Source organism: Lycorma delicatula, chromosome 4 (genome assembly GCF_047948215.1).
Source record: "Lycorma delicatula isolate Av1 chromosome 4, ASM4794821v1, whole genome shotgun sequence".
NCBI classification, from domain to species: domain Eukaryota; kingdom Metazoa; phylum Arthropoda; class Insecta; order Hemiptera; family Fulgoridae; genus Lycorma; species Lycorma delicatula.
The window spans coordinates 130,052,722-130,075,018 of record NC_134458.1 but is presented as its reverse complement, the minus strand read 5'-3'; positions in this window follow the sequence as shown (position 1 = coordinate 130,075,018).

The window sequence follows — 22,297 nt, the reverse complement described above, 5'->3', positions numbered from 1 at the left end:
ATGATGCTTGTACAAAAATAAAGTATTCGAAAAAGGATTCAATTTGAAATATCTGTCACGTTTACTTGAACTGAGATCACAGTTCAGCTTTCGTTCTTTAGCTGGTTATACTACTACGTTTGGTCGAAGATGCCTTACGTTATATTTCGATTTAGTTCTCAGAATTCAAGATCCATCCACATATTCTTATTGTGGATGATTGAAAAATAACTCCCTATTCTAATTCTGTCCACGTTATAATAAACTTTCATGAAACATATATATGCTTCATGATGTGTATGTATAACAAATATTTTATAATATAACCTTAAAAAAATTATATGCGTAATAGAAATATAAAATATAATTTTCACTTTATATTATGTATAGAGTTGACTAAAATATATAAACCTTTATTATAGAAGTACATGAATCTGTTTAACATCTTTTATTGGGTACTTACTGTTGCAAAATACCGAATTAAAAATTTGTTTGTAATTTTGAAATAAAGCTTCCAATTTTTGTTTCATAAATTTGTTAGTTAAACATCATTATGAATAGAGGTATAATTTTACGTATCATTACGTGATATATGCACCGAGACAAATCTTTTGCGTAATGTTCGTCTCCATTATCTTCTACTTCCCTCTATATCACTTATCATTTTTATACTTTCCTGATCTATTTTTCTGCACATCCTACTGATCCGTTTATTAATGTTTCATTCAATCCTTTTCTCCCAATTTGAAGAGGATTGATTAAAATTATAACACTTTATGGGTATAACTTGACCGTTACAAATTTTTAATTTTTCTGTTTTTTAATATTTTTTTAAAAATTAGGCTGTAACATTTGAACGACCTGTTAATTAGTGAAAATTAATAGAAAAATCACCTGAAAATCATTCAGTTTTTCGAAACGTACGGCATTCAGATCTGTAATTAGTTTCTATACGTAGGTTTATAAGTTTGCCTGATTCTTTTAATCAAAATTTTACATTATGTATTTACTAATTACTTGAAACTATTAAATTATATCAGATTATTCCGAGTTTAACTCGAGGTTTTACTGAAAGATGAACTAGCCTGCGTCAATTACTCTCTACCAGAATTCGGCGTAGTCATAGTAACAAGCGGCCATTATCACCACCATCTAACATTAAAGCATAGCATTACTGAATCAACAAACTGATAGTAGTTACTAATGGTTTTGTTCCTCGCCGTTTGCTAGAAAACTGCTCTCACGGACACGTCATATAGGCCACCACCAATTTGAAGTCGAAAATTATGGTACATTCGATTCCAATTTGTGTTTTCTTTTGTTCTATCAACTATTAATTATATGGAAACGAGTTTTATAATCACTCTATATGTATTTTTTTAGATTTGTTAAGTATTTTGGTTTTTACTTTTAAATTATATTATTTTATATTGAGGATTTCCAATTTCATCGTGGGATTCTGGCGACCAAAGACTCAAAATTACCTGCTAATTAAACATTTTTATCATTCTAAACGCAATTTGATTGGATATGTTAAACATGGTTTTTTATCATTATTTATTTGTTTCTCTTTGTTTTACCGCTTTTATAAAAATTCCAATATTTCAATATAGTAAATTTTTATTTTAAATAGCTTATAAATTTCTCTTTTCCGAGTTTTCTATAGGAAAATATCGCCAGGGCCTTTATATTAATGTTTAATGAATCATTTTAATTCTAATCTTTCTGTTCTGATGTGAATAGGGGTTAGTAAAACAATAGGGGTATAGTTAAGTGCCGGCCTTCGTGGCGAGATTGGCAGCGTCTAGGCTTTTCATCCGGAGGTCCCGGATTTGGATCCCGGTCAGGCATACCATTTTTACACGCTACAAAAACTGTCGTTCATCTCATCCTCTAAAGCAATACTTAACGGTGGTCACGGAGGTTAAAAAAAATAAAAAAGTATACTTGTAACATTTAATGGAGAGGAATCTCTGCTGCTTTGTTATTATAATCATGCGTAGATCCATAAAAACTGAACTTTTTCTTTTTTTTGTTTAACCTCCGGGACCACCGTTAGGTATTGCTTCACAGAATGAGATGAATGATTTGTAGCGTGTGTGAAAATGCCATGCCTGACCGGGATTTGAACCCGGAACCTACGGATGAATAGCCGAGACGTTACCACTCGCGCCACGGAGACCGGCAAAAAACTGAACTTATTTATGCATAAAATAATAATGATGGATTTTAAATATTATACTCTAAGAATTGCAATACGGACACGGAATTACCTGAATTTAATATGTTTCCGTTGAGGTAATTAATTATATTATTATTTTTATTATTATTATTATTTTATATGTGATACAGTTTGTTCTTCTTTATTGGTGTAATGTTTCGAACTAAAAAAAAATCACTTAAATAATTTAACCGTATAATTGAATTGGTATAGCATCCAAAGTTTTCACATTGGAGTACATTGTTATAATTGTCGTAATATAAATAAACGATCTTTCTATGAAATAACATGTAAAATTACTAAGCTGTCCAAAATTATTTATCTCATTATTTTTTTTAGGTTTTCTATAAACTAATAAATCAATTTATACAATAAATAAACGTTTATTATGTTAATTTAGTTAGTTCATTTAATCTGAATCAATGTTCTCCATTTTCCCGCCATATTGTATTTAAATTCTCTAATGTTAAATATATGCAAATCCTACCCTTGTACTGTTTTACTTGCTCTATAGTTATATTCTTTTGTTGACTCACTCTCAGGGCTAGTTAGGAGTCCTGTTTTAATTCTAAACAATTGAATTTCTATGGAACGTTGGTCGTTAAATGCTACTAAACTTATATTAGCGCATATCACGTAGTACGTTTTATTTTAATTTTCAGTCTAATATAATTTAATATTAATTCATTATCATTATTCATATATTTATTTATTTAATTTGATTATTATTTTTATTAATTAAGTTTTACACTTAGATTTTAAATAAATATATTTCTAAATAGTTGAATTTAATAGATAGACGTAATTTAAATTTTAAAGTTGGTTAATTTTTAATGTATATTTCTATTTAATATTTGTCTATAAAAAACATCAATATTAAATATCATTTTCTTGTTGATTATTATTTTTAATATCTATGTAAAAACTAATTCTCACCTACCTACTGCTTAATATTATTACGTTCTCATTTTTTCATACTAAGCGCTTTCCCAGAGATTATTGTTTCATCAAAACGTACAAAAAAACTTGAGCTCTAATTAAGTTTAAGGAAAAATACTATCCATTTTTGATATGTTTTACTAAGTAAACTAGTTAACAGAACGTATAATCCGTTTTTAGTATGCTTGAGACTATTGTAGAGTACGGTGTAAAAGGAAATGTGTTGTTTTATTTTTTTAATGTTTACTGATAATTTATTCGAATCAAGTCGAATCTTGGTATAATGAAAAATAGTAAAGAAAAGAATTATGTTACATTCTTTGATAAAAATCATAAATTTTACTCTATTTACGGATTAAACTATATATATATATATATATATATATATATATATATATATACATATATATTGTAAACCATCAGTTTTAAAAATTGACGGTTTACAATTCCTTCGCTTTGTATTGAGCTCCCCTTGTAATTTAACGAATAATTGTACTTGAAATCGTAAAACAAAACTATCTAGGGCTATCACAAACTCTGCTCTCTTTGGATGACGAAAATATTGACTAATGTTCACAAAACCAGGCGGTTTGACTGCTCATTTCTTTCTCACCCAATACGAAAATGAAGACGCCAAGTAATTAGCACTTGTTTCTCCATCTCAAACGATCAATTGTTGATCAGCACCATGACGACGATGTCAACGTGAAAAATGATGAATAACATTGATTATCTGCATTCGTGGCGCCATTCTTTGAGGAAGGAATGAGAAAATTGATTACAAGATATGAAAATTGTTTTAATAATGGTCGAAATTATGTAGAAACCTATTTTAAGGTATGCTCTTACATATAATAATAAAATTATTCTGTTGAAAATGATGTGCATTTTTTAATAATGAAACTGTATTTATTTTCTGGATCCACCTGTATGTATATACGTGCGCGTGTGTTTTATTTTATGATTTTTTATTTATACAATAGAGTAGTATTTAATTAAATAATAGTTATATGTTGTGTTATTAAGAAATACCGATAATTTCGAAATTCATATCTAAAAATACGTTAATTATCATAATATAAAATCTTTTTCTTATGAATATTTCTTTAAAAAAAAAAATTGGCAAAAGATTACACTATTGGTGAACTACAACGAAACCTATTCATCTCTTAGATACTTTTGTAACATTTATTTATTGATGATGAGATATACTCTGATATTTTATAATTGTATCTTCATACACGCGCGCGAGCGTATGCAAGCAAACAGACACAAAATGATAAATATACGCTTAAATTTTTATGTTTTGATTATACTTTTGATCGAAGATAATAATCACATAGAGATACTTGTGTGTATTCATGAATACCGACGTCATAGACAAAATTGGAACAAGGGTGTTAGTTATAGTTTAAAATTATGTGAATGAGTAGGATGTCATGTAGACGATAGGCAGGTGCAGGTGATCTAACGAACGGTAAAGATAGGAGTATTTAGATGACTACTAATAATAAGAACATGTTGAGGTTTAGTTTAGTTGTGGGTCTGTTTAAAAAGAAAAAAAATAGATCTTAACAAGATAAAATGATGCCAACAAGAATAAACCAACCAAGAGCAATGACAGAGTGACTGACTAAAAAGCGAATGTAAGTTTGAAAATAAATATTGAATACAAAAATAGTCTGGACAGCGGTTTTGTAGATAGATAGTTTAGTATTCTCTTAGTTATATTTTAAGTTGGTCTGATATTATAATGGTTAGCCTGTCTGGCTTCCTATCCAACTATTTTGGGTTCGATTTTTAGCAAAGTTTCATGATTTATTTAATCGTTATTAATTGTTTATTATCGGTTATTTTAATCACAATGCTCTTTATATATTTTTGTAATATATTTGAAGAAAATAATCAAATTTTTAAAATTAACGAAGTTGCTCATAATCTATTAAATTAATTCCTGTGCTTCATATTATGCCCCTTCTTTGTTAGTCACAAACACAGCTTTTTAATAAAGTTAAGAAAATAAAAATAAAGAAATAATTTCTATAACAGAATATTATTTTGTGTAATGTTAAAAAGAAATGAGATTTTCCACAAAAGCAGACATTTCTCTTGTTATATTTACAATTATGAAATTGAGATATTAAAAAATAGAAAGGTTACAACGTTATAAAGGTAAGAAAGGTTACAAAGTTACAATGTACAAGTATAGGTACATAATACAAAGAAGTTGAGCATAATTAAAAATTTTATCCCAATCATATCTTACTGTACTACAAAAAGGAAAACATACAACAGGTAAAACAAAACACCCCATCTTTATCATTTTACCTTCTTTGCTATTCATTTTCTGTAATCCCATTAATGTATGATCTCGATTCCATTAAATAGAAATTATTAAGTTTTCTCGTTCTTTGTTTCCATGATAGTAAATAAAATTTATAGAATCAATTTTTTTTTGGAGGGGGGAAAATTTAGAGAAAGTATTTACTATGAATTACGTAATATTGCTGCATACATTTAAAAATAAAGCTGGCAAAGTATTACACGACTTTCCCATCTGTTAATAATAATAATAATTTGTTTATTTGCTTTGTTTGTGCAACAGAACAGTTACACAAAACCTTTGTATGTTGCACAATATCACATAAAATCACAAAAGAACAGCCACAAGTCAACAACCCACATATAAATTAAAAATACAATATTCAAAACACAATAATAATATAATAATAACAATTTATACAGTCAATACAAAAAAATAATAATTAGAACTTTATAAACGGTAGCTATGGAGTGATAATAAAAACACAGATGAAAACATACAAAAACACAATATTACTAACACATTCCAAATAAAACAAGTTATAAGCAATAATCCTTAAAAACCAACAATAATTTTAAAATCATGAAAGTGAGCATTACACCAAGGACAATAATCCATCGCCACGTAACCCTCTCAAATGTTTAATGAAGGTCGTCTCATCTTCCCAAAAGCTTAGCTTATCCTGGAACTCCACTGCAACACTGGTACACCGCTCAATCGGAGACACGGTGGAACCAACCGGTGTCACAAATTGCCTAAAAGACCTCACTGACCTGGCCTGGTTTTGCAAGACAACATGGTAACGCGTCGGAAGTTTATTGTGCAGAGCTTTATAAAAGAAAACCAAGTCAAAGTACGTTCTTCTATCAGATAACCTGGAAAGGTCTAACCGCCTCAACATTTCCTCTCTACTAGTGCCAACAAAACAATCTCTTAACTTAAAACGCACACAGTTCCGGAACCTATTCTGAACACCCTCAACCAGATCAGAGGCAAAACTCGTATACTATTCCACACCACGGTCGAGTACTCCAAGCGACTCCTCACCAAAGATTTGTACATCAGATTACAAGTGGAAATACTGTTAAACCGTCCACAGATCCAAAGGACAAGACCAAGGTCCCGGCGCGCTTTATTGACAATCCGAGCAACATATTCGTGAAAATACAACTTCGTGTCAAATAAAATCCCGAGGTCCTCAACCAATGTCTCAGCGACAAAAGCGTGCATACCAATCCTATAGCTGAAAACAGAGCTATAATAATAATGATATTAATAATAATTAAAAGGGTTAGAGCACAAACGTGGGGAATAAATTTAAAAATAATCTTTCTAAAAATATTCATATATAGGTTAAGCTTAATAAATTTGCTTAAGTATAGTTAACTCTAAACCTAACACGCCTTCAATAGACAAAGAAAATTTAAAAAAAAAGCTTTTCTTCGGTTTAGGTTCAGAGTATATAATTTTAAAAATTATAGACATTTCTTAATAGCTCTGTATATAAGTATATTTTTTCAAAAAATCGTAAAAAACATTGTAACCGAAGGAAGATTGGGCAAAAGATAAAAAAACATATATTTTAATTTTTAATAGGTGAGGATTGATTTAAAAATAAAAGAATGTTGAATTATTTATATATGCATTGTAGATAACAAATTTGGATAAATAAAGATTTCTCTAAAATACCTTTAAGAATATCGAAATTGTTTTTTGCCATAATCCCCGATTCCCTTAACAAATTAAAAAAAAATTGATGTGATTAATGATCATATATAGAAATATTTGAACCAAATTTGAAGAAAATCAATTTGGTCAGTCCTGAGTTAAAAGGCCAAAAGCAGTGCGATACATGTACGTGGATACTATACGTTTGAACATATATAAATACATGCTTTTTGATTTAGATAAATATGTTGGACCCTAAAACAAAGATTTAAAAAAATCCCATATCCCATTTTTGACATGATTACCATACTTTTCACTTTAACATAGCTAATCTAACTGTATTAGCCGGGAAAGTAAATATTATTCTATTTTTATTAGGGAATTTTTTATCTATAATCTTCACTTTAATTGAGACAGTCTTTGTTACTTCATTATCATTAACTTTTTTAAATATTTTCTTGGATATTATTCAAAAATAAAATTTTTGTATCGATAAAAAAATGTGTATCAGTTTTCTACAATTACAGTTTTTTCAAGTTTATAGTTGATTATTCTTACGTTAAAATACAAGTAAATAATTCTTTTTTTTAGTTTGATATATCAAAATTAATAAAGCTGTTTTAAAAATCTGACTTTTCAAACATTTCTCTTACTTAATTACTCCCAAAGTTAGGAGATTATAGAAAATAGTTACAAAATAAATTGTTGAGCAAAAGAATTATATTATTAAAATTATTTTTTATCCAGTAAAATGAATTTGGTTATTTTTTTTGTTAAAAGTGGCTCCATTTCTTGAAAACTGAATTAATATAAAACATTAATAAATAATATAATTTAGGTTTATTTTTACTTGGAACTCGTTATAAAATATTTGAAGTATCTTTTTTAGCTGCATTCTCCTTGAACTGATGCTCTCACAACTCGATCCTACATGTTAAGCGTAAATTTATCTCAAATAGTGTTTACTTTTAAAATATAGTTGTAAAAGCATGTTAAACGTTAAAATTTCTATTTATAACAATGAAACAATCGGTACATAAAAAAATCAGGAAATCACAATGTGTTAAAGTTCACAATCGTAAAAAACAATTTTTATATAAATTAATAATTTCTGAATTAAAATTATAATAATTAAATATTTTTAATTTGTATTAGGCAAATGAATTTTTAGTAGAAAACTTCTTTGTTATTTTGACAATATGAGGACTCGCTCCAGATTTATTTAATTTTTTGCTTTAATAAATAAATAAAAAATCGATTTTTTTTTTTACCCACCCACAGAATCACCTCAAGAATTTTTTTTGATTTGTCTATATTTACTAAGTTTAATGGAAGAAACTACAATAAAAAGTTTCAAAAAATAAAAAAAATGTGTATATTTAGACTTTGGTTCCCTTATGCCCAATATTGCTCCCAAAGTATTTTTTGGGCCACTTACACTACTGATATGCTTGAGAAAACAAAAAAAGGTTAAAAATATACAATAAATAAAATAATAGCTTTTTACGATTTTTGGGGAAGGGGAAAAACACATGTACCGAGGCTTAATATTAAATGGGTTAAATTAGCAAAATTTTGAGAAAATTCACCCCGAATGTACATAAGAACATTCTCCTTTCTTTTTTTCTTTTTTGGGATCTCTGGGTCATGGAACATCAAGAAATACAAAACACCCATATCTCATTTTGTGACTGATTACCATACTTTTCTTCTTGCAGCATAAGCTAAGATTATAGGAAAGTAAAAGAATTCCTATTGTAAATAAAGCAAAAAAAAGAGTAATAATCAGGTTTTTTCATTACTCTTTCATAAAGTATATTATTTAGTTTCAGAGAATTAACTATTAATATCTTACTTTTTTTTAATTTATGAAAAACATAATAGTATTCTAAAAATTGTTACTTCCTTGCACGAAGTAAATAAAAGGAAGTTTGTGATCACGAAGAATTTCGGTTTTCAAATTTCAACGGAAATATCCATTTTGACCATTCCTAATCCATTTTGACTAGTTTCAGCGTGACGTCTGTACCTATCTACATATCTACGTACGTATGTGCGTCTATATCTCGCATAACTCAAAAATGATCAGCGTAAGATGTAGAAATATTTGAATTAGGACTGTTGTAACATCTAGTTGTGCACCTCCCATTTTGATTGCAATCTACAGGACCAAAAGTATCCAAAAAAGCCTAAAATAAAAAAAAATAAAAATGTATTTTTGGACTTTTTCTCAACTACAGTAATAAGCAGTCATTGAGAGCTTTTCAACGATATATCTTACTTAAGTGGTACTTATTTTCATTGCTTCCAGAATTATAACCAAATAAAATGATAATTAATAAAATATTTGGATCTTACAAGGAGAAGGCATATCGTTTCAAATGGACTTAATTTCCTTTTTTTTTAACTTTTTTTATTAAGTTTAAATATATTGTATAAATATAAAATATATTGATTGAATAAATATACATTTAAATATATTGATTTATTAATAATTATTAACATCTGATTATAAAAAAAAAATTACGATAAATAATTATTCAATAATAACAATAAATAGAAAAAATATATGAAATAATATCAGAAGTTATTAATGAAATAAAATTTTATTTACTTTTCCTTTTAAAAAAATGTGTATATATAATTTAATAGGCGTACGTCATTTAATAGGAAGTCATGTTGTATCCCCATCAGACTTTTTAATTTGTCTGATGAAAAAATTAGTCCTGTTTTACCTCTATAGAGCAAAATAGGAAAAAATGTCTTGATGTAATTTTCTTTCAAGACTAAAGGATTATGGAGTTACCGTGACGCGATTCCTTGAATTTGTCATTAAAGGCTTATGTAGTCTTGTATATATATATATATATATATATATATATATATATATATATATAAATCTTCTCCAAAATGTTTTTTTTAAATTTACTAATGAAATTCATTATATAACAAGAGACAATACCAATCTTAACATATGACATAGTTCATTTAGTTTTACAAAAGAGTTGTGTTTATGTTTGAAATGAGCCAAATAAATGTCGCCGAGATATTGTAAGATTTAAATGGTTGATGACGAAAAGATTTGCCTCTGTAGTTTATATTATTCGAAAATTTACAGTAACCTAAATAAGAAACTCTTTATAAAAACTTTTGTTGATTGATTGTGACATAGTTACATTATTCTATAATATAGTGCCAAATTTTAAAGTCATCGCTATACTTAAGTAGACAGTTTGTAATTAGAAACTAAAATGTATTGTGCTTCAGTGTATAAATGTTTAAAAGATTATTAACCTTATGTTGAATAATTTTAGTAATTTATGTTTGTATTATTAAATAGAATATTTTCAAAACTGTACAGGTTAAAGATCTAGTCATAATGAACACTATTATCTGGTTAAGTATTTATTATGTGTGATTGTATTTGAGTATGTCATATTTAAAAAAAAATATCCTACCTAATGTTTTAAACTGATATTTCTTATCTGATGTTTCTGACTTTCTCATTTCTTATCACATTTTATTAAATAGCTGAAAGAAAAATATTTATACTTTTCTGGCATTGGTTGAAATGCAGGAAATTTTGTATAATGTAATTTTTATATACATATTTATTTTTATATAGTGGACAAATAATTATACATTAAAAAATTTTAAAAAATCGATTTTTAATCGATAATTAAAAAAAAATCAGTTAAAAAATATGGAATAAATAAAAAAAATTTTCCCATTTTTGAGAAAGGGGAATAATTTGGGGATAACATTTTTTTAAAGTGATATGATCACTTGCACAAGCATCACAAGCATGTACGATTGTACTAAGCTTAGTATAAAGTTGGGTAATGTTTGCAGTTTTTTTGAGAAAATTGATCCCAAAGAAACTATCTGCTCACTCCTTGTAGATAATGACCCCTAAACATTTACCAAAAAATTGCATCATAGAAACAAGTCTCTGTGCCAAATTTCACCAAAATCGTTTTATCCAGTCAAAAGTTATTAAGCTTTAAATATATCAACACACGTACATACGTACGAATATTACTCCCCGTTTTTATGTTTTTTTTTGCGTCCCTGGGTCATAAAACGTCGAGAAATGAAAAACAACCCGTATCCCATTTTTGGACTAATTACCATATTTTTTTTCAGCATATTTCTAAAGTTATGATACCAGAAAAGTAAAACTGTTATGCAACTACAACTGGAAACTGTTATGCAACTGTATATGGAAAAGATGTAGCTACTATTTCATACTTGCATTGGTAAGGTTAGATATAAAATGATCGGTGGAAATTTAACAAAAATATTTGTAAACTTTGTAACATATTCTACATGTTTAACCTCCGGGTCCGCAGTCAAGCAATTCTTTCCGCAGAGTATGAGATGAGTGTTTTGTAGCGTGTGTGAAAAATGCCATGCCTAATCGGGATTCGAACCCAGGACCTCCGGGTGAAAGGCCGAGACGCTACCACTTGCGCCACGGAGGCCGGCAATATTCAATTTCTAGATCCCACTAATCTCCCGGTACAGATAACTCACTATTATACCTACGATAGTACCTGGAAATTACACTACTGCGCCTCGATTATTGTTGCAACAATTAATTTGACGTAATAATAATCTATAATAAATAATTCTTAAAAGCCGAAGCAAAATTCTACAATGAACAGTAATTTTTTTAGTAATCTTTTTTCAAAAATTTGAATGCGGTGGTACTTACATTATAAATTAAAAATAGATTACATAATTATTATGTTTAAAGTTAAAATAAAATAATTATTTTTCGATTTAAAAAAAAAAGTTTTGTAACACATTCTTTTTAAGAATAATATAAATCAGAAACATTGCATGTTCCAAATATTTCTGTACCGTTCCGACGATCACACATGCGTTTATAAACCAGTATCATCTTATGTGCATTGGAAATCGTCCAATTCCTGGAAACTGTATCTGTTTTTATGTATAAACTCGAAAAACATGTATAAGCTCTATATACTACATACTTACACACATTCATAAATATAAGTATATATATATATATATATATATATATATTTGGGTGTGTGTATATATGTGTGTGTGTGAGTAAGTGAGTGAGTAATACATACATATATAATGGTAGGACTATTTTGATTCTAAAGGGTAGAAAATCTCATTGCAATGAGATAACGCTAGAGTGCAGAACCTTATGATAATAAATAAGGGTTGAATGTGCTACATTTAGTTGAGATAACTTGGAACTCGTCCAGAATCCAGGTAACTACTAACTAAATGGATGATGACACCTGAACGGTCTGCGTTTCTCGTAATACTCATCCAGTACCCATTCTTCATAAACTCTCTGTATATTTTACTTTATCTCATCTGTTGTATTGAATGGTTTATATCTTATACCTTATGGAATTCATGTTTTCATTAGCCGTAATGTAACTTCATGATTTTTCTTTTTGATGAAATTGGTATTGTGTATGAATGCATTTCAGAAAATTCCATCCAAAACTTGTGTAGTAAAATAATAATATTATTCTTCTATATTTTGGACTACGATCAATTTATTTTTTATAATTATACCACACCATTCGTTAATAAGTGCTATTCATGATTACAAATGTGTAAATGTGTTTTGGACGTTTAAAAATTTTTAACAAGAGGATCAGTTAATATTTTTGTTAAAATTAAATAAATTTATAAGCATCATAATTGGTTCGTCGATTATATATTAAGTTAATTTTTTTTTTTTAAATTGTTCGTGAAGCTCTTTCGCCAACCTAAAGATTAAAACTGAATATTAAAACAGTTAAAACTGAATTAAAACAGTTTTATCTGTTTGCTATGAAGTAAATTTTTGAAATTTAGTTAAGTATAAGTTTTTCACCAAAATTTATATGTGAGAAGATAGAAACCATTCCTAAACAAAGTATCTTCTCAAAATGTTAGATATCAGCACTAAATTTTAATGCCAATCAATATTTTATATATACAGAAGGTATTTTGCCAAATTTATTTATTTATTTTTTTTTAATACTATGATACTGATAAATAATGCGATTTAAGGAGGTGACACACATAAAAGTTTTTGTTTACTAAAAACTTTCACAAATTTCCTCGTTTTGATATTCCTGGAGCCCAAAGAATGATAAAATTGTGGAGGTCATATTTTTGAATGAATGCAATACTTTCCTTTGTTATATATAACAGTCGGGTATGTAAAATTTTTAGAATTTTTTATATTTCGTATTGCAATTTGGTGTTACAAATTTAACTTGAACGCGTAAATAGTTCGCTTATCACAAATGAGATTAAGCAAACTCAAAATTATTATGTTATTAATAAATAGTTAATTTTTTCCACTTACATTAGTGTATTTGCGCGTAAATATGGGAGAAGTAATCATATTTCCCATTTTTTTTTTTTTTTGAATTCAGGGATTAATTAAACATCGATAAGTGGAAAAAAAGTGAGACGGTCGTATAAATGTTCATTCGTATGCACGTTTATTTGTTTTTTTTTTATTATTATTATTATTAAAAACGTGGGACTAGCTGTAATAAAAATCTTAGAATTTGGCACGGTGTCTTTTATGAATCATAGAAGTTTAACGGAGTTGACACTATTAAAGATTCGAACTGGAACCTCCACATCAAATCATCTTATCTAAGTATCAGCTGAAATTAATGCAAATTTTACTCGTATGAGTTTTTGGGCTCTTTTAGAAAGATGAACATTACATTTTTTTAAGTTGGTTTCTAAAATGAATAATAAAATTCAAAACTGACGATTTTAGTTGAAATTTTGGTTTTCCTCGAGAATTTTAGTTTCTCGTTCATGTATGGTACACATATTTTATAAACAATCATAATTTATTGTTGCTACTAAATTTTAGAATTTGGGTCTCAAAAGGGTATATAATTAAAAATGAGTTTAACTCCTCAGATCTAGCTTTTTTTTGTATTTTGGGGGCTAAAAAATATTAAAATTGATTTCTATAAACATATTGATTTGGGGATAGGAGAGAGCTAACGCAGGGAATAGTATTATTAGCGCAGCGGTTGACATCTTCTACTTTCACGGACCATTTCGTTGAAACGTCAACGAAACGTTTCGTTGTTCTACTATGCCTTGTCAGTTTATTGAAACCTGAATAAATTTATTTGTACTGTAAAACCTCTGATTACTTAGTGACATACTGGGCTTTTTTTATTTCTGTAAAAATAAAATATACTTTGAAATTGTTTGTGATCATTTTAGTAATTTCATATTTATTAACATTAATTAAAGTAATTTTTTTGTTGTATATATTATGAATCTGTCTTCGTATTTTGTTTCCACTTACCAATTTTGATAAACTCATCAAGCGACTTTGGTTTCCAATACCAAAGAACTGTAATAATTCAATATGAACAAATATAGTAAGGTTGGGTGAATGTTATTAGCCTGTTCAAGAAATTTGTGCCTATGAATTTTAATATATGCATCTTGAGTAGGGTACGTTAGAATAATTTCAGTAATGTTGTATTCCAGCAACCAAAAATATGCATCAAAGTATATAAAATAGCTGTTGAAAAATTTCTAAGAAAAAACAAACAAAAAAATACATTTGCTACAAAACTTTAACAAAGCTGTAACCGATAATTTTCTATAATTTCTTTTCACCTACATGATACATTTTCAGCACAATTACTAGCCAGAATATCGCCTACAGCCATCACAAGACTCCCTCTTTGAAGGGAAAGCGTTGGACCCTCCACAAAATTATTTATTACACTTTATTCTGGAGGCCAATAGGATACACTATCATGAAAGAATTCTTTCAAAATAAATCACAACCCTCACAACGGTGACGCCACATAAACTCGTCGGAGATACGAGTCAGACATCTTGCGTTTCGTGCCACACTGCACAATCGTGACTGCACGCTGGTATGCGTCACCATTTCAGAATCAACAAAATTGTCGTTACGTGCAACCGTTTTATGTTCGTAGCTTATAATTTGTAATTGATTGTAGGTCTTCCATTCATCCAATATTATGATTGTGCTAGGTAGAATAAATTTCCAGGATGTTGTTCAGCCGATCTATTATCAACAGACTGCAAGAAGTTATTTCTGATTCCCTTCAGAAGCACTAAAACCCACTGTTCAAGAAGTTGACATCCAGTATGATTTTTTCTACGGAAAATAAGCTCTCGTCAGTTTCTACTGCAATGCCCAGGCCACCGATTTCAATTGGATTTTTCAACAAGTAATGAATGAATCAGCTGTCACTTCATCCAGGTAATTCCTGATGATAATGCAATTGCGATACCATTTCATGAACATTACTACATTTTAATGGCTCATTCCAAACACCATGATCTTGAAAAAAATTTTATTGCATCTTCTTGACTTTTAATACTTTCATCCTAACGAATGGAATTCATGTTAACACAACTCAACTATCGTTTACAACAAATAAATCAAGTTGCAATAAGCTGTCTTCTCTGCGTGTTCTAAGTTACAAATAAACAGGTTGATTATAAATATTTCTTTAAGATTTTTAATTTAATTATTATTTCGTTCCTATTTTTACTCAAATAGGAATATTTAATCGTTTTAATTCGTTCATTTGATTATATCATTTCAGTCTTTGCAAAACTAATGTAAATAGATAAAAGAAATGATACAATACAATCCTATTTCGTTAGTAACAAGTTTATACTAACCGATTTCTCCTCCTCCCACATTACTTTTACCTGCATTTCCTTCCAATACTGTAGCAACTGTTTTTAGATTTATGTTCATATTTTCGTTTCTAACTTTATTGGTCCAATTAAATTTTTATTTTCTCCTCAAAAATTCAAAATTTAAAGGGCTTCATTTTTCCTATTCTTTCATTCTTCTTTTTATAAAGTTTATTGCCCTTTACTACAAAATATGTTTAATAACTTCTTTATAATTCCTTAATCTAAATATTAATATATTTCTTTGTGTAAGAGACCTCATATGAATTCGCTTTGACTTTATGTTATTTTCATTATTTTACTAATATTTTTGGCAAATAATTAAAGCATCCGCTTTTTCTTTTATTTTCATTGATTCACCCATATTTTTTTGGAAATTAATAAAGTTCTTTGACTTCTGGTTTCATTTAACTTCTTTTTAACATATTTTTATTGTTAATTTAATTTGTTATTTTTTTATTTCATTACAAATAACTTTTAGGTTAGTTTATCTTATTTAAACATCAATATCTAAATTTTTGACATTCATTTCCTAATCGTTAAATTTATTTTTCAAATTAATATAATAGGGAAGATTAACAATATATTTATGTATATTTTGTGGGAGGATTGTAAAAGTGTGGTTTCAAAACTTTTTTTCATCAGGTTTTATCATGATTAAAAACACGGAATTTCATTAATGTTGCTAAAGGTAATTGCAAAAAGATTGAATAATAATAATTCAGATTCATACATTTGATATGCGAAAATCAATCAGGATGTTTTATTTATTTTTTACATTTATTTGTGTTTCTATTCCATGAAGTTTAGTATAATCAGTTTTTAATAACAATAATTATAACTAAAGGAGTTTCAGTTAGCTTATGAAAATTGATTCAATTTCAGTTACCTTTAGAATTTGGTTACTGAAAAGTAGCGAAATATATACGACCTCTTATGTGATAAAGAAACCTTAAAACAGTATTAACTTTCTGCGTTTTCTTTTGCTTTAATAAATTTTATTCCTTATTTTTCTTTACAGTGTTTTCTCACAACTTTATTTTCTATTTTATGGTTCAGTCTTTTAATATAAGACTTCCCTTTAAGTGTTTCACTTGATGACTACTTTTATTTTGTTAATCGATTGTTTGTACTTAATAAATTGTTTGATTACGTACATCTTAAATTATTGATTTCCTTCTTATAAATATTTATTTACCTAATAAAAAGAATAAAGCAATTAATTTATTTTTCAATTTATTTGTTAGTTAAACTGTGAAATGTTACAATTTTTCTTATTAAAATTTCTGACATATTTGAAGTTTTTAGATAAATACAGTTATGTATATATTTAAAACATTTTTTTTTTTTTAATAGTATGGTGAAACAGTTTATTATTGTTAAATTTATGTGTACTTGTATATATGTGTGTGTGTGCGCGCGCGCATGCTCCTAGTACACACAGAAAATCTACATATATATTGAACGATCTGTTGTCTAATTTTTTCCTTTATAATATATACTTCTTTTCTTTTTACGGGGTTGGAGCAAGCAATGTCTTGCAAACAATGATAAAATATTTACCTTGTCTGTTTTGTCAGTCGTGAGAAAATTGAAACGTGCTATTTTACCTGCTTAGATTTCAATCTTTTTTATCTGAGTCGCTTACTTTTCACGTCTGCCTTTTTTCCTTAGGTACAATACAACCCATACTCTATTTTTTCATGGTTTGCCTCCTGTTGTTTTCTTAACTTTTTAAAATATGTAATATATTAAACCAATATATTATTTATGAAAGTCAAATTAATTTTCCAAATTTCTTAGACCGCTTTCGATGACTAGTTATCATCTTCTCAACAGCTTTAAAAAAAAATATATATATAAATACATATACATGTATAAAACTATGAATATTAAATAACAGATAACAGATAATTCCTGAAGAATTATTAAAATAATAATTCAGGAATATCGAAGTATCGATCAGTCGATATAAATAATTATTATAATTTCACTCTTATTAAAAATAACGTATATAAAAAAAACAAAATGTATAAAGTACTTTATAATGAATACAGAAAATTTTCGTTGCATAAAAAATACAAGACAAAATCATCGACTAAAAATGTGCTTTTTTATACTGTTATTTTTACAGTTCTAATTTGGCTATACATCTTATTAATAATACTCGTAGTTACTAATTATTATTATTATTATTATTAATCAGTTCTTTAACTAATAATAAGTACAATTAAAGGATTTAGAATAATAACATAAATGAAAATTTATTTTAAGTTTACGTCATTAATATCAAACATGAATAATGATAATTACAGTTATATAACATATGTTAATAATCTAACATATGGTAGATGTGATAACCGAGAATGTATTTGACGACCTGACATGCGGTATAAATCACATCTGAAACTGGCACAGATATACTCAAGATCTCAAGATAACAAGCGCTCCATGCCAGGCCTACGAAGTAAAGTTAAGGAATTAAGTAGTTTACCGTTGCTTTCTTAACTATACTAAATACATTGTTAAAAATCTGTGTACTATCAGTCTTCAGTTGATGGTCAACTTCAGTTACTCCTTCACTTTGTTCATTACTGGGATTAGCTGTTTATTGAGTATTAATCCTCTAAAAGAAAGTAACTAGGGAATTACGAAATATTTTATATCAAATATTGCATATATATTTAGTATTTATAAACCACCAGTTACACACATATAAAGCAAGATTGACCTCACCTTCAATCTAATAAGGCCTTTCAAATTCTTTAGATTCATCAGTTATTAAAATACTAAAATTATCATTAGCACTGATAATGATAGACGTCGATATATATATACATAATGATTATACGCCGGGTGTTTGTAAAATAGGCCGCCAAACTTCTGCAGCGGTTTATTTATATTAAAATAAAGAACAAAGTTCGTATAAATATGGAATCGGAAATGCTTTGTTTTCTTGCTAGCTGCCATTTTATTTATTTTATTAAATAATTTTTATCTCCAGAATCGCTTGACCAATTACGCTGAAATTTGGCATGGTACTTACTGAGATTACTTATTGTTACAGAAATAAACAATCTTATGTAATAAAATTTTTCAAAATGGTGGACATTTAAAAATTTTAAATCTAAATAACGCGAAAACGATAAATTTTATTAAAAAACCAGAATAGCCAAAAAAGTCTTATTTTTTTTAAACAAACTAGCTCGGTTTTTTTGTTTTTAATTTGCTTTATAAAATAACCAAGCCTTCTACTGTAAGTGAATACACCATTTGAACAAAAAATACATTAATAATCATAAATATGAGGACATTTTTTGAAAGATAAATATTTTGAGAAATAAATAATTTATTTTTGACAAATTAGATGTATTGAAAAATGCATGAAACAAGCTTACAGCAGGAACCTAAAACATCCACAAATAGAAAGAAAAAATCACAAAAGGTGCTCGAAATGACCTCCATTTGAGGTAGTACAGAATACAACACATTTTTCCATTGGCTGGCGTACTCATTCAAAAATCCCAGGTTGATTCCTTATGACGTTATATGATTCTGTAACGTCAGAATCGTTGACGAGTCTCAACATCATTAATAGGCGCTGAATAAACCAAAGATTCAATGCCCCCACACATAAAAATTGATAGGATTCAAATCAGGTGATCTAGCAGCTATAGTATCAATCCGCCTCTTCCAATCCAATTCTACCTGTACGTAATGTTAAGTAGCTGTCTCACATGTTGTGTGTAGTGTTCTAGTTTACCCTTGTGCATAAAGTAGGAGTTGTTTCTTCTTTCCAAGGGCAAATTTTCCAAAAGTAGAGGGAGTTTATTTTCTATAAACTATCCATAGTTATTACCATTCAGTGTTGGTTGCAGGAAGTGAGGGCCCAACAAGCTTTCCCCGAAGATGCCAATCCACACGTTCACTATCAAGTGTTCATGGTGGTTTCCTTCAAATGTGGCTTGGAAATTTTCATCTGGCCACACATGATTGTTATGCAAGTTTGTAATGCCATCTTTGGTAAAGGTAGCTTCATTAGTATACTCGAACAACACGGAAGCAGCGAACATGGGACTGGCATTCTGCTGTTGATATCACTGGCAAAAAGTCACTCTAACTGGGTAATTTGCAGGTGCAAATGATTGAAATCGTCATATTTGGTATAGGTACAACAACTGCTCGTACAGCACTCTCTACATTGTTGAATATCCTACTTGTAGCATATCTCCTAGCTGTCGAGTATTTATATGTGGATCTTCTTCGAAGCAATTTAAATTTTTTCCTGTAGAGCATCTGTTCTTGTTTGCTGTGGTCTTCCTTGGTCCTCTGTTTTAATGTGCAGAGTTCCATTTTCAGAAAATTTTCGAAAAATTGAAGGGAATGTGTGATGATTAGGTTGTTGTCGGTTAAAAATGCTTCCAAATACAACTGCCCTACTTTCTAGCCACTACCATTGGCTCGTCCGTACATAAACATCATATCCGTCTGCTCATGACAAGAATATCGAACCGTTTTAAATAATATTAAAACCAACAAATAGAGTGCTTTTAACAACAGCTCTAAATAATTTAAAAAAAAAAATATTTGCTGATTAATAAAACTTGGATTTTAATGCATCTCTTGTTTTTTTTATTTTTAACAATAGATAATGTAAAATCACGAATGAAATGTTGTTGTGCGTTAGTTCGAACATTCTGTTATGCAAATAATGATATACAAATAACGTAAGTAACGTTGCTATTTTATTGAACAAGAAAAAACCAAGTATGCTAGTTGTTTAAAATTAAAAAATAAAACTTTTCGACAGTTGTGGTCTTTTAATAAAATTCATCGTTTTCGCACTATTTGGATTTAAACATTTAAAATGACCGCCATTTTGAAAAATATTATTAGATAAGATTGTTTATTTTTCTAACAATAGGTCCTTATCTTTGACAAATTTCAGTATAATAATTATTAAAACCATTCTGGAGATTTTTGTTTTTTTTAGTGAAAAAACAAAATGCCGGCTAGCGGGGAAAAAAGCATATCCAGTCCTATGTTTATAGGAACTTTTTTCTTTATTTTAACAGGTTGACTGCCTTGAGATATCAAATGATGTCTCAACCAGTTATCCATTATTACTACAAGACATAATCTGTCTCAGTTTCGCAATCCAATATTGCTACGAGACATCAAATTACGTCTCAATGTAATGTCACACTTACGATGCAATATTATTTTTTATTTTTTATTTTTTGTACCAAATTACATATTATTTTAAAGATAGAATTTTGTGTATTATTGTGTTGTATGTAGCTTATATGCTTTTCTTTAAATTTGAAATTAAAGAATGTTTTTTTTTTTAAATCACCAAATAAAAGAAAAATAAACATAAATGAAAAGCATTGCAATGAAATCTGAATTAATTTTAGTTGTTTACTGACAAAGTTTAGTTATATTTTAATACGAAGTACTCTTATAAAATATTAAATTCAAAATTTACTTTAAAAATCTCAAAAGCATAATTATCAGTAAGATGTGATTTTATTGCAGAAAGTATGACTTTCAGTAATTTATGTTAAAAAAGTATAGTAATTAATAAAAATGGTATTGAAACAAATCTGGAGTTATAGAATTAAAAATAAATACCATCAGTTCTTAGTAAGTAAAAAATATTATAATTCAATTAAAATATGTTTACCATTCTGAGACATCAATTGGTGTCTCATTATCCACGGTTGCTATGAGACACAAATTGATGTCTCAACTTTATTTTTGAATATTTAAAAAAGTAAAATTGCGAAGTGAAATTGGTATGAAAAATAACTAATAGTGTAAAAAAAATATTATTGAAATTGAAAAAAAAAATGGTAGCACTGGTGGATATGTTTAGCAAAATAAGTGTAGCAGCCTTGAAAATGTTGCATTTTTCAGTGTGGCATTCAACCTGCTAATATAAGAAAGCCACTGCAGAAGTCTGGTGGCCTCTTTTAGAAACATTCTGTGTGTATATATATTTTTATTGTTCTTCAGTTTTATTTTTCAATCACTTTTTAAAATATTCTTATGCTAATGTAGTGTAATAATAAAAAAATATGAAGTTGGAAAAGTGAGTTAACCTAAAATTTTCTTTAATAATCTTTGTAGTTAATTTACTAAATAATTCTTTAAATGTTAAAAATAATTCTAATTTAAATGTTTTAATAGAATAAAAAAAACCATAAGAAAATCATAAAACGTTTTAAAAAATGTTATAAAGAATTGTACCTTATTATTATGATAATTTTATTAATTTTATATATTTGAGACATATAAAGGATATTTAAAAAAAAATTATGTCAATTTTAATTATTAATTAAGTAGTCTAAACTTTTGTCTTGATTATTGGTTACTAGTCTTATAAATTTAGTCACTAATTGTTGAGGTAAATTTAAAATTATTGATTAACATAGTCTTCTATATACGTA